The sequence below is a fragment of the Pan troglodytes genome, chromosome 5, assembly GCF_028858775.2.
Source record: "Pan troglodytes isolate AG18354 chromosome 5, NHGRI_mPanTro3-v2.0_pri, whole genome shotgun sequence".
Classification (NCBI taxonomy): Eukaryota; Metazoa; Chordata; class Mammalia; order Primates; family Hominidae; genus Pan; species Pan troglodytes.
In genome coordinates this window covers 94,269,636-94,281,302 of record NC_072403.2, presented here as the reverse complement: position 1 = coordinate 94,281,302, position 11,667 = coordinate 94,269,636, and the positions used below count along the sequence as shown (strand labels likewise).

At 40.8% G+C, this 11,667-nt stretch overlaps 1 pseudogene; it reads left to right on the top strand.

Moving 5' to 3' along the window:
- The first annotated feature begins 9,936 nt into the window (after window positions 1-9,936).
- On the top strand, window positions 9,937-11,442 carry LOC129144297 (large ribosomal subunit protein uL23-like; annotated as a pseudogene).
- The last annotated feature ends 225 nt before the right edge of the window (window positions 11,443-11,667 follow it).

The window sequence follows — 11,667 nt, the reverse complement described above, 5'->3', positions numbered from 1 at the left end:
CAGTGAGTGTGTGATCCATTACCAAGTCCCCTCATGTAAGCCACAGTGAACTAGCCCATCACAGAACTATCATAAATGAAAATTATTTATCACAGCGTATATTTAAACAAAGGAATCTGTCCGGGCGTGGTGGCTTACACCTGTAATCCCAGCACTTTGGGAGGCCAAGGTGGGTGAATCACTTGAGGTCAGGAGTTTGATACCAGCCTGGCCAACATGGCAAAATCCTGTCTCTACTAAAAATATAAAAATTAGCCAGGCATTGCGGCACATGCCTGTAATCCCAGCTACTCGGGAGGCTGAGGCAGGAGAATCGCTTGAAACTGGGAGGCTGAGGTGGGAGGATTACGTGAGTCTAGGAGTTCAGGACCAGCCTGGGCAACAAAGTGAGATCGTGTCTACTACCAGCTAGTCAGGAGGCTGAGGAACAAAAATTGCTTGAACTGGAAGGCGGAGATTGCAACGAGCCAAGATCACACCACTGCACTCCAGCCTTGGTGACAGAGTGACACTCTATCCCCCACCCCAAAAGAAAAGAAAAGGTACAAAGTGGCATATTAAAGTTGACTTAAACTGAACTGCAAATAATTATGTTTGTATGTATATGTGTGGGAAGAAGAATGTACTGTATCTGTGTGTGTTATATGGACATATACACAAACATACATTGACCCTCAGGACATTGTAAAATATTATCACATAACATCTTAGGTAGAAATAAGTAGGGATATTTATTCCATCCTTTATTCACATTAACATTTTAATTACTAAAAGTTGCTTCTGCAACCTCCCTGAACTATTGTGTGCTATCTATATCCCTGCTTTATGCAAGTTCGTTCGTCCATTCTTTTCTTTCTTTCTTTCTTTCTTTCTTTCTTTCTTTCTTTCTTTCTTTCTTTTCCTTCCTTCCTTCCTTCCTTCTTTTTTTTTTCGACAGAGTCTCACTCTGCCACCTAGGCTGAAGTGCAGTGGGACAATCTGGGCACACTACAATCTTCACCTCCTGGGTTCAAGTGATTCTCTTTCCTCAACCTCCCAAGTAGCTGGGACTACAGGCATGGGCCACCATGCCCAGCTGTAAGTTATTTAAGGTGAACTCAGATGTTATGTTTTTGTAAGTGTCTGCAATCATGGACAGGAATAAAATCACTTAGTTGAGAGTTTATATTTAAAAAAGTAAATAAATACAAAACTTGCTTATTACAGAAATGGAAATAAAGGAATCAGTTGTGTTTCCACCTGACAAAATTAATTTGCATGTTTGTGAATAAGAGCTTGTTTGCACTGCTATCCATTATCTACAATTTGCAGAGTTGTAAAATATCTCAAAGACAATGAAAGGTGCAATGATCCCAGCTAAACCACCTAATTTTCTATTGAAGTCATCAGTAATCTTTTTGATGCATTTCAAAGTCTTTTATAGTTTTTCTCTACATTAGCAATCATGGAAAAAATAGATTCCTTTCAGATGCTCCTATTTATCCCTCAGTTCTTTCACAAATAACTCCACTAGAAGCTTTCAATTAGCCGGGAGTGGTGGCAGGCACCTGTAATCCCAGCTACTTGGAAGTTTGAGGCAGGAGAATCCCTTGAACTCAGGAGGTAGACGTTCCAGTGAGCCGAGGTTGCACCATTGCACTCCAGCCTGGGCAACAAGAGGGAAACTCCGTCTCAAAAAAAAAAAAAAAAAAAAAAAAGAAGCTTTCCCTGACCCTTTCAACTGATTGTAATCTCTCTCTTTTTGTAGCTCCACAATCCCATTGTCTCTTTTATGACAGTGTCTCACTTTACCATCAGTGATACTTATGTATCTACCTTATTCTCCGTACTAGATTTTAAATTGCTTTTCTTGAATCCTCTGCATTAGCTAACAGTGTCTACATATATAATATGCTCAATAGATATGTGTAATTGCATTTAATGTAATTCTTATATGCATTCAACTAGTCTTAATCAGCTTTGCTTATTATAGGTAGAGATAGCACCCTCCTGCAAAGTAAGATCTGAGGAGCGATCTTTATCTGAAACAGGTCTTAGTCAATTTAGGAAGCTTATTTTACCAAAGTTAAGAACACAGGCCCATGACACAGCTTCAGGAGGTCCTGATGACATGTGCCCAAGGTTGTCGGGGCACAGCTTGGTTTTGTATATTTTACAGAGACACAAGACATCAATTAATATATGTAAGATGTACATTGGTTCTGTATGGAAAGGCAGGATAACTCAAAGCGGGGAGGGGGCTTCCAGGTCATAGGTAGGAAAGAGACAAAGGGTTGCATTCTTTTGAGTTTCTGATTAGCCTTTCCAATGGAGGCAATCAGATATGCATTTATCTCAGTGAGCAGAGAGATGACTGAGTCCTCTCAGTCCTTCCTCTACAAGGAAATTTCTTGTGAGAGAGGTATGTAGCTTTTTATCTTAGTAGCTATCTTTTTTAGGAATAGAATGGGAGGCAGGTTTGCCCTAAGCAGTTCCCAGCTTGACTTTTCCCTTTGGCTTAGTGATTTGGCGAGGAGGGAGTGGGGGTGGAGGGTGTCCCAAAATTTATTTTCCTTTCACAGACTCATATTCCACAGCATTAATACAAATCAAAGAACTCCAGACAATGCTTGCTTTAGATCTGGCCTGTTCCCAAATCTCTCTCTCTTGAACTATGAGTGCCTGAAAACATTTCCAGTACTAGATTTACTAATGAATTTAGTGAACTAAGGCATCATCACTAAAAGGCAATTATGGTGCCTCACTACCCATTAGCTGCTATTAATAGATCAGTATGGAGTAGTTTACCAGTTTGGTAGGTCTCAAAAGAATGGTAAAGAAAAGGAAGTGAGTTTTTTTCCTTTCCTTTAAATAGGAAATGAGGAAGTAGAACACTTGTAGTTGGGGATGTGTTGGGTCTACATTTAATAAAGATAAACAGAAGTCCTTCATGGTCATCCTTATGAGAAGATTTTACTGGTATTTTCTCTAGTGCAATTAGAAGTTTAGAAAAAGATTTCCATGAAAAGTGTGAATAAAATATTTTAAAACCCTTTTAATGGATGCCTCTTATTTTTTGAAATACAGTTTAGATCGTGATCATCAGCTAATATTTATGGGTTGGCATTACATTGAAATATTTATGTTACTGGATGTGGAAACAGATTGGAGAAGTTTAAAACACTGTCTTTAAAACTGGCAATGATTGCTGTGGGACCCAGAAACAGTTGGCATCCTTGCATAAAAGACACTCGATGTCAATTACTTATGCACTAAATGGGTCTAGAATTCCAGATTAAATTGTCCGCAGTTTTGATTCAATTAGCTTTTGATTCAGTGCCTATGTCTTTAATGACAAAGCTATTCCAGGAAAAGTTGAGCCCTGGAAAAGTTTTATCTAGCTAAGATCCCCCTGAAGGGAGGATGTGAGTCACACTGCACTTACGTTGGCAAATAAAACCGTAGTGCATGTCTGCTCCCTGTGGATTTTAATTTGCAGCAACAATAAACTTCAAGTAATGGGTCTTAGGTTAAGTGGTTGAATATCAAATTCAAGTCACAACTAGAAGGTCTTGTCTTAAAAAAGGTGAGGTAAATGTCATAGGCCAAATGGTCTCAGAGGCCTTGTAGAAATGCCTCCCCTCTCACATTGAGATAGCTTGATTTTTCCTCCACCCCAGATATTGTCATGTGAGTCTTTTCATTTTAATTAGTTCTTTTTTTTTTTTTTTGAGACAGAGTCTTGCTCTGTTGCCCAGGTTGGAGTGCAGTGGTGCAATCTCAGTTCACTGCAACCTCCACCCCCTGGGTTCAAGCGATTCTCATGCCTCAGCCTCCTGAGGAGCTGGGATTACAGGTGTCCACAACCATGCCTAGCTAATTTGTGTATTTTTAGTACCGACAGAGTTGCACCATGTTGGCCAGGCTGGTCTCGAACTCCTGACCTCAAGTGATTTGCCCACCTTGGTCTCCCCAAGTGCTGGGATTACAGGCATGAGCCACCATGCCCAGCCTCACTTTAATTAGTTCTTTCAATTCAGATTGCACCTTGCAGTCACAGCTCTAGGGGAAAAGGGCTAAGAATATAACAAAGACAAAATTTTAAGTTGTCAAGTCATGAATTTCCCATCGGTGTCTCTCCTTAGGGTACACTTTCATCTCTAAATGGTCAGGCTGCTTTTTCCCCTTCAGTTATTCATTAATGTATTCTTTCATTTTTACTTTATTTTACTTATTCATTTATGTTCATTTATTCATTCCTAAGTAGACACTTATTGAGAAACTATGGTGTTTCTTAATGGATGTGCTATTGGCATTTTGGGTGAGATAGTTCTTTGTGCAGAGCTGTCCAGTATATTGCAAGACATTTATTATTTCTGGGCTTCACCCACAAAGCAGTCCCCAATATCTGAGCATCCTAACTCCCAACCCCCACTTCCATTTCCAGGAATAGCAGAAGAATGTCTCACACCACAATTTCTGTTCTCAAACATTGCAGGAGAAGAACCTTGAGTAGAGTCCACTGCCAGAGAACATCAGGATGAATAACAAAATTCTAGACCTCAAGAAGTTGATAATCTCATAGGGAAAACAATAATACAGTGCAATGTGAGTATCACATACAAACTAGTGACTTCTGGGAATATTCTAGAAGGCTTCTCAATGCTTGAATGAGAAATGCTTGAGGTAAGTCTTTAAGAACAAGTAAAAGTTAGCTAGATGAAGATTCTAGGCATCAGGAGAGGTCGAAAGGACATTCTAGAGTTCAGACAAATGTTTTGGAAGGGCTGCAAGCAAGTTCATCAAGGCTGGTGCATGGAACTGGAGTTAGGGAGATGGTGGTGACTGATAAAACTGGTGTGGTTAGGGAACTAGATCAAGGAGAATGTCACAGGCCAGGCTATTTTATCTGGACTTTATTCTTAGGAATATGGGGGCGATTAGTGATCTAATCAGATCTGAGTTTTGAAAAGATCACTTTAGCAAGGTGTCTGGGAATCAATTGGAGAAAATAAGACTGGCGACAGGGAAAACCATTTGGAAGATGTTGGAATAACTCAAAGAGAAACGAAGGATACTTCAGTGGATTTCAATGGATACTGCAACTAATACAGTGAGGACTGCAAACGCCCTCTAGCCAAAGACCACCAGGAACACACCTTTAGTTGAACAAGTTGGTTTTATTACTGTCGTAAATGGGGAGAGCTCTCGTCATGGGGAAGTGAGACGCATTTCAGTTAGAAGATGTTAGAACCTATTTAAAGGGTTTGACCTCCCATTGGATAATTTTGGGGAGAGTCTGAGGAAACAGAGTTACTCACTATCAAAAAGTGAAGGCAATTCTATGATTAAGTATCTCAATAAATCTTATCTATAGAAAGGGGAGACTACAGGAAGGATTAGTAAGGAAATACCAGTCACTTACATTGGCTGGGAGAGAACGTTGTTCAATGTTTTGTGGGTTGCACAGTGATCTTATTTTTGTCTCACTTTAGCATGGTTTACATTGTATATAGAATGCAAGGGCTTGGCTATGAGGGGAGGTAAACAGGATAGCAGTTAAATGGCATTGGTGACCAGGCACAGTGGCTCATACCTGTAATCCCAGCACTTTGGGAGGCTGAGGTGGGTGGATCACCTGAGGTCAAAAGTTGGAGACCAGCCTGGCCAACATTGTGAAACCTCGTCTCTACTAAAAATACAAAAATTAGCCGGGCATGGGGGCGCACATCTGTAGTCCTAGCTACCGGGGAGGCTGAGGTAGGAGAATTGCTTAAACCTGGGAGTCAGAGGTTACAGTGAGCGGAGATCACACCACTGCACTCTAGCCTGGGCAACAGAGCGAGACTCCGTCTCAAAAAAAAAAAGGCATTGGTTTCAGTGACCTTTATTTTTCATTTTTATGAAGAGAGATGCTTGATCAAGTTAATAAACTGAGGAAAAATACCTTGCAGAGAGTGAAAAGTGAGTGAGGTGAGTGAGGGGAGAGTAATTAGTGTAATAATTCTGCAGACATGGGAGATCATAAATTTTCATTGGTGAATTCCAGAGTTGTTTGATTTCTTCTGTTGACACCTACTAGCCAAGATAAATAAAAATGGAGGACATGTGTTAATTAAATCTACTTCCTCCTTTCCAGTAGCTACTAATTTCCATTTGAAGATCCATGTGATTTTAGGGAAATTGATTCAATTTCCAGCTTTAATGTGAGACACAGAACTGAGTTTAAGCTTATCAGTTTATCCCATTTACCTGGCCTGAGGAATTAGGTAAATGTTGGGCACATGACTTAGGGTTTTTACTGTGAACACTGGGTCACATTTTTGCTTTTCCCTGCTGAAAATGAAAGCAAAAGGATTGGGTAGCAGGCTTCTTATGATAGTCAGGGCTTGGCCTGGGAATGAAGCCAAGCCTGAAAAAAGCAGAGTGGAAAGACAAAAAGAAACTTGCTTTTACATCATTTGAGCTGCAAGATCAAGCTTCATTTGAAGTCAGTTTTACCTTTGGACTTTTCAGTCCAAACATACTTTATTATTTAAGCAAGTGTAAGTTCCATTGCTTGTAACCTTGTCCCTCCCTCCCTCCCTTCCTTCCTTCCTTCCTTCTTGCTTGCTTTCTTGCTTTCTTTTTGACGGAGTTTCACTGCTGTTGCCCAGACTGGAGTAAAGTGGCGTTATTGCGGCTCACTGCAACCTCCACCTCCCGGGTTCAAGCACTTCTCCTGGCTCAGCCTCCCCAGTAGCTGTGATTACAGGCGCCCACCACCATCACCAGCTAATTTTTTGTATTTTTAATAGAGATGGGGTTTCACCATGTTGGTCAGGATGGTCACGATCTCCTGACCTCAAGTGATCCACCCGTCTTGGCCTCCCAAAGTGCTAGGATTACAGGCGTGAGCCACCACGCCCAGACTTGCCTTTAATCTTGTCTCTAGACTAACAAATGTAAGGATAGAAGGAGGCTGACTTTAAGGTTGATCCAGGGTTATGGTTGAGGTGGGCATGTGCAACAGGAAGAACAAGGTGTGCGAAGTGTGTTGGCAAAAGAACGGTTAAAATAATAGTGGTAGACTCAATAGGCAAGAAAGTGCCTGACCCACTTCTACTAAGATTGTCCTTTTCTCTATACCTTCTTAGGGTCAAAGTCTGTATTTTCCATGCTATTCTCTAGATTAGAGAATAATTTAATTAGATTAATTAAATTAATATACAAATTAATTTTTTCATAAGCATGATACTGTGCTAAATTTTGTGAGAATACAAGTCTAATTTGTGTTTCTAATACTTGGACTATATAATTGGAGGTTACGAGTGCGGATGCACACGCACATGCACACACACACACACACCATTTACCTATTAACTTACTAAGCACTTAAAAGCAAGACAAGGCAAAATATGAGGAAGAACTCAAGTGAATTTTGCAGATGGCAAGTGCAATGGGATTTGAGAAGTGGAAAGCAATCTGTGCTACGCAGCTAATGTGGGGTGATTAGAGAAAATTCCCCAGGGCTCTCTTTTCTCTCAGTTGATGTGTTAGTATTAGAGAGGACAGCAGGCTTACTCTGTTTCTGATGTGGGAGATGAGATTTTTTTACTGCTCTGTGACCTTGAGCAAGTCACTTAACCTCTTTGAGCTTCATCTTTTTCATTAAAACATTTTTGGTAATAATTTAAGTCTCTACCTCTTTCTCAAGGTTGTAACAAATCAAAATCATAATGAGAAACAACAGATGTTATAGTAGATTCCAAACTGGAAAGTATGAAAGAAAAGTAGGGAATGATGATTAATGGTGGTCTTTGGCAGACCCAGAGCTACTCCAACTTCCCTGGGAGTTTTGGTTTTGTTTTTTGTTTTTCTCAAAAGTCTTAATTTCTGATGGTGAAAATTTTAGAAGATAGACCAGAAACAATGACAAAACTTTGAAGGAGAAACCATTATGCAAGTCATAGCATGTGTGTAACAGCCCAGGGGTTTCCCTTGCTGGCTGCCTAGACAGAGCCAATTCAAGACAGGGGATTTGCAATAGAGAAAGAATAATTCACGCAGAGCTGGCTGTGCAGGAGATGGGAGTTTTATTGTTACTCAAATCAGTCTCCCTGGGCATTCCAGAGCAGAGTTTTTAAGGATAACTTGGTGGGTGGGGGAAGCCAGTGAGCCAGCAGTGCTGATTTGACAGAGATGAAATCATAGGGAGTTGAAGCTGTCTTGTGCTGAGTCAGTTCCTGGGTGGGGACCACATGATCAGATGAGCCAGTTTATTAATCCAGGTGGTGCCAGCTGATCCATCAAGTGCAGGGTCTCCAAAATAGTCAAGCATTGATCTTAGGAGCAGTCTAGGGAGGGTCAGAATCTTGTAGCCTCCAGCTGCATGACTCCTAAACCATAATTTCTGATCTTGTGGCTAATGTTGGTCCTACAAAGGCGATCTAGTCCCCAGGCAAGAAGGAGATCTGCTTTGGGAAAGGGCTGTTACCATCTTTGTTTAAACGATAAACTACAAACTAAGTTTCTCCCAAAGTTAGTTCAGCCTACGCCCAGGAATGAACAAGGACAGCTTGGAGGTTAAAAGTGAGATGGAGTCGCTTAAGTTAAATCTCTTTCCCTGTCTCAGTCATAATTTTGCAAAGGCGGTCTCATGTGTACCTCTAACAATTCCCTCTATCATCTTAACTGTTTTAAAGTGCTTTTGTACATACATTTTAATCTCAAATATAAAACTGGGATCAAGAGAAAGATGTATAATAAAACTGGCCATTTCTATTTTGGACTAAGGTAAAATTTCATTCAATTGAAGTTGTTCATGTAGTTCTGCTTTTGTAAGCTTTGTAAATTAATTTCTTCATAGTATAACTTGAATAAATTAAGTATAAAGTCCCAATACCAGCAAGGATCCCCACCCACATATACATTTAATACAAAGTCATAATAAGGGTAATAGGGGAAATATTGCCTGTGAGATCCTTAAAGATCCTGCCCTGGATCTCTTTCTCCTTCTTTTCTTAGGCCAAAATAATTTCTATAAATCTTATTTCTGTTATTTGAACTATATGTTTTGTTATTTTCTCTTGCTTTCTTCCCAGTCCCTTGCTTGTCCTCTTGTCTACCCCAATCTTCCTATAACATAGGATAGTTATAAAGCTTTCTTCAACAGCCCTCTTTCAGGGACCTTATATAAACCACACTTAACATAAGGAGGGATTTGCACGCAGTAGTCCTTTCATCTGAGAACCAGTATGGGCTGTGATTAGGGGTCTTGAGGGAGGGCAGTGCATCATCATTACATTAACGAGGTATAGAAGCAGAATTTGTGTTCTAGACACAGAAGAATACAGTGAGCTGCGAGCCTGTCACTGCACTCCAGCCTGAGCAACGAGAGCAAAACTCCATCTAAAAAAAAAGAAAGAAAGAAAGTGAGGAGCATTAATAATCATAAAGCAGCATAGACCCGTCTCTCTGCTTCTAGAAGTGCCCAAGAGGCTATAGTCAATGGCATTAACAAAGACATTCTTGAAGTAGATTGAATATCCATTTATTAATTTCTATCTTTATACCAATTTCTTCAGTGGCTTCAGTGTGTAGAGATACATTTTAGCTTTACTTATCACTCTCCCATATCCCTCAGGAGACAAAGACAGGCGATTGAAACTATTACAATAAAAAGCGGCCAGCATTGAAAGCTGCAAACAACAGAACACACAGTGTCTAGTTTAACTTGAAAAGGAATTTATTAAGATGTTGAGCAGCTTCTCAAATGTCCAAGAGAGCCTTATAATCAGGTTTAGAGGGTACATAGCCTATAATAATTAGGCTACTGGACTTCAAGTGAAGACTGTACTGCTCCTGCTCCTGGATAGAGAAAAGGAAGCTTGCACTTTCGCACTGTCAACAATGGATATAGGACTTCACTAAATTTGGATGCCCTTTTAAAAAACTTTATTTTTGCTTTTTCACAAGATGGCACCGAAGGCGAAAAGGAAGCTCCTGCCCCTCCTAAAGCTGAAGCCAAAGCGAACGCTTTGAAGGCCTAGAGGTAGTGCTGAAAGGTGTCCACAACCACAAAAAAAAGAAGATCCGCACGTCACCCACCTTCTGGCGGCTCAAGACACTGCAACTCGGGAAACTGACCAAGTATCTCCGGAAGAGCACCCCCAGGAGAAACAAGCTTGACCACTATGCTATCATCAAGTTTCCTCTGACCACTGAGTCCACCATGAAGAAGATAGCAGACAACAATGAAACCACCATTACCAAATTATAACTGAGATAGTGAAAGAGATCTGACCTAACCAGCTCTAGCTGGCTTCTAACCTCCAAGCTATCCTTGTTCATTCCTGGGCATAGGCTGAACTAACTTTGGGAGGAACTTAGTTTATAGTTTAAAACAAAGACGAAGCTGGGCACAGTGGCTCACGCCTGTAATCCCAGCACTCTGGGAGGCAGAGGCAGGCAGATCACCTGAGGTCAAGAGTTCGAGACCAGCCTGACCAACATGGAGAAACCCTGTTCTCCACTAAAATTCAAAATTAGCCGGGCATGATGGCGCATGTCTGTAAACCCAGCTACTCGGGAGGCTGAGACAGGAGAGTCTCTTGAACCCGGTAGGCAGAGGTTGAGGTGAGCAGAGATCGCGACATTGCACTCCAGCCTGGGCAACAAGAACAAAACTCTATCTCAAAAAAAAAAAAACAGAAGAAAGAAAAAACAAAGTGATAACAGGCCTCTCCCAAGGCAAACCCCTTCTTGCCTGGGGACTAGACTGCCTTTGTGGGACTAACAAATTAGCCAAAATATTAGAAATTATAGTCTAGGAGTCGTGCAGCTGGAGGCTACGAGATTCTGACCCTTCCTAAATTTGCTCCTGTGTATAACATCATTGTTGTAAAGCCTAAGATCCGAGCTTGAGATATTTTGTAGACCCTGAACTTGATGGATCAGCTGATACTACCCAGATAAACGGGTTCATCTGATCTTGTGACCCCCACCCAGGAACTGACTCAGCCCAAGAGGACAGCTTCAACTTCCCATGATTTCATCTCCGACCTGAACAATCCACACTCCTGACTCACTGGCTGCCCCCCACCCACCAAGTAATCCTTAAAAACTCTCATCCCCAAATGCTCAGGGAGACTGATTTGAGCAATAATAAACTCTGGTCTCCTGCACAGCCAGCTCTGCATGAATTACTCTTTCTCTATTGCAATTCCCCTGTATTGATAAATTGGCTTTGTCTAGGCAGCAGGCAAGATGAACCCATTGGGCAGTTACAGCAACACACTTGTGTTCATTGAAGATGTTAAAGCCAACAAGCACCAGATCAAACAGGCTGTGAAGAAGCTCTATGACACTGATGTGGTCAAGGTGAACACCCTGATTAGGCCTGATGGAGAGAAGAAGGCATATGTTTGACTGGCTCCTGATTACCATGCTTTGGGTGTTGCCAACAAGATTGAGACTATCTAAAGTGAGTCTAGAGGATGAATCCTAAATATATATACATATTTTCATCAGAAAAAAAATTTTATTTCCATTTCTTTACTTTTAAAAAGATGTTTAATTTTGAAATAATTGTAGATTCTTAGAAAGTTGCAAAAAATGGTTTACAGAGGTCCCTTGTACCCTGCACCCACATTCCCTCAATGGTTACATCTTACATATAGTATAAATTAAAAATACAGAATTTTTTTT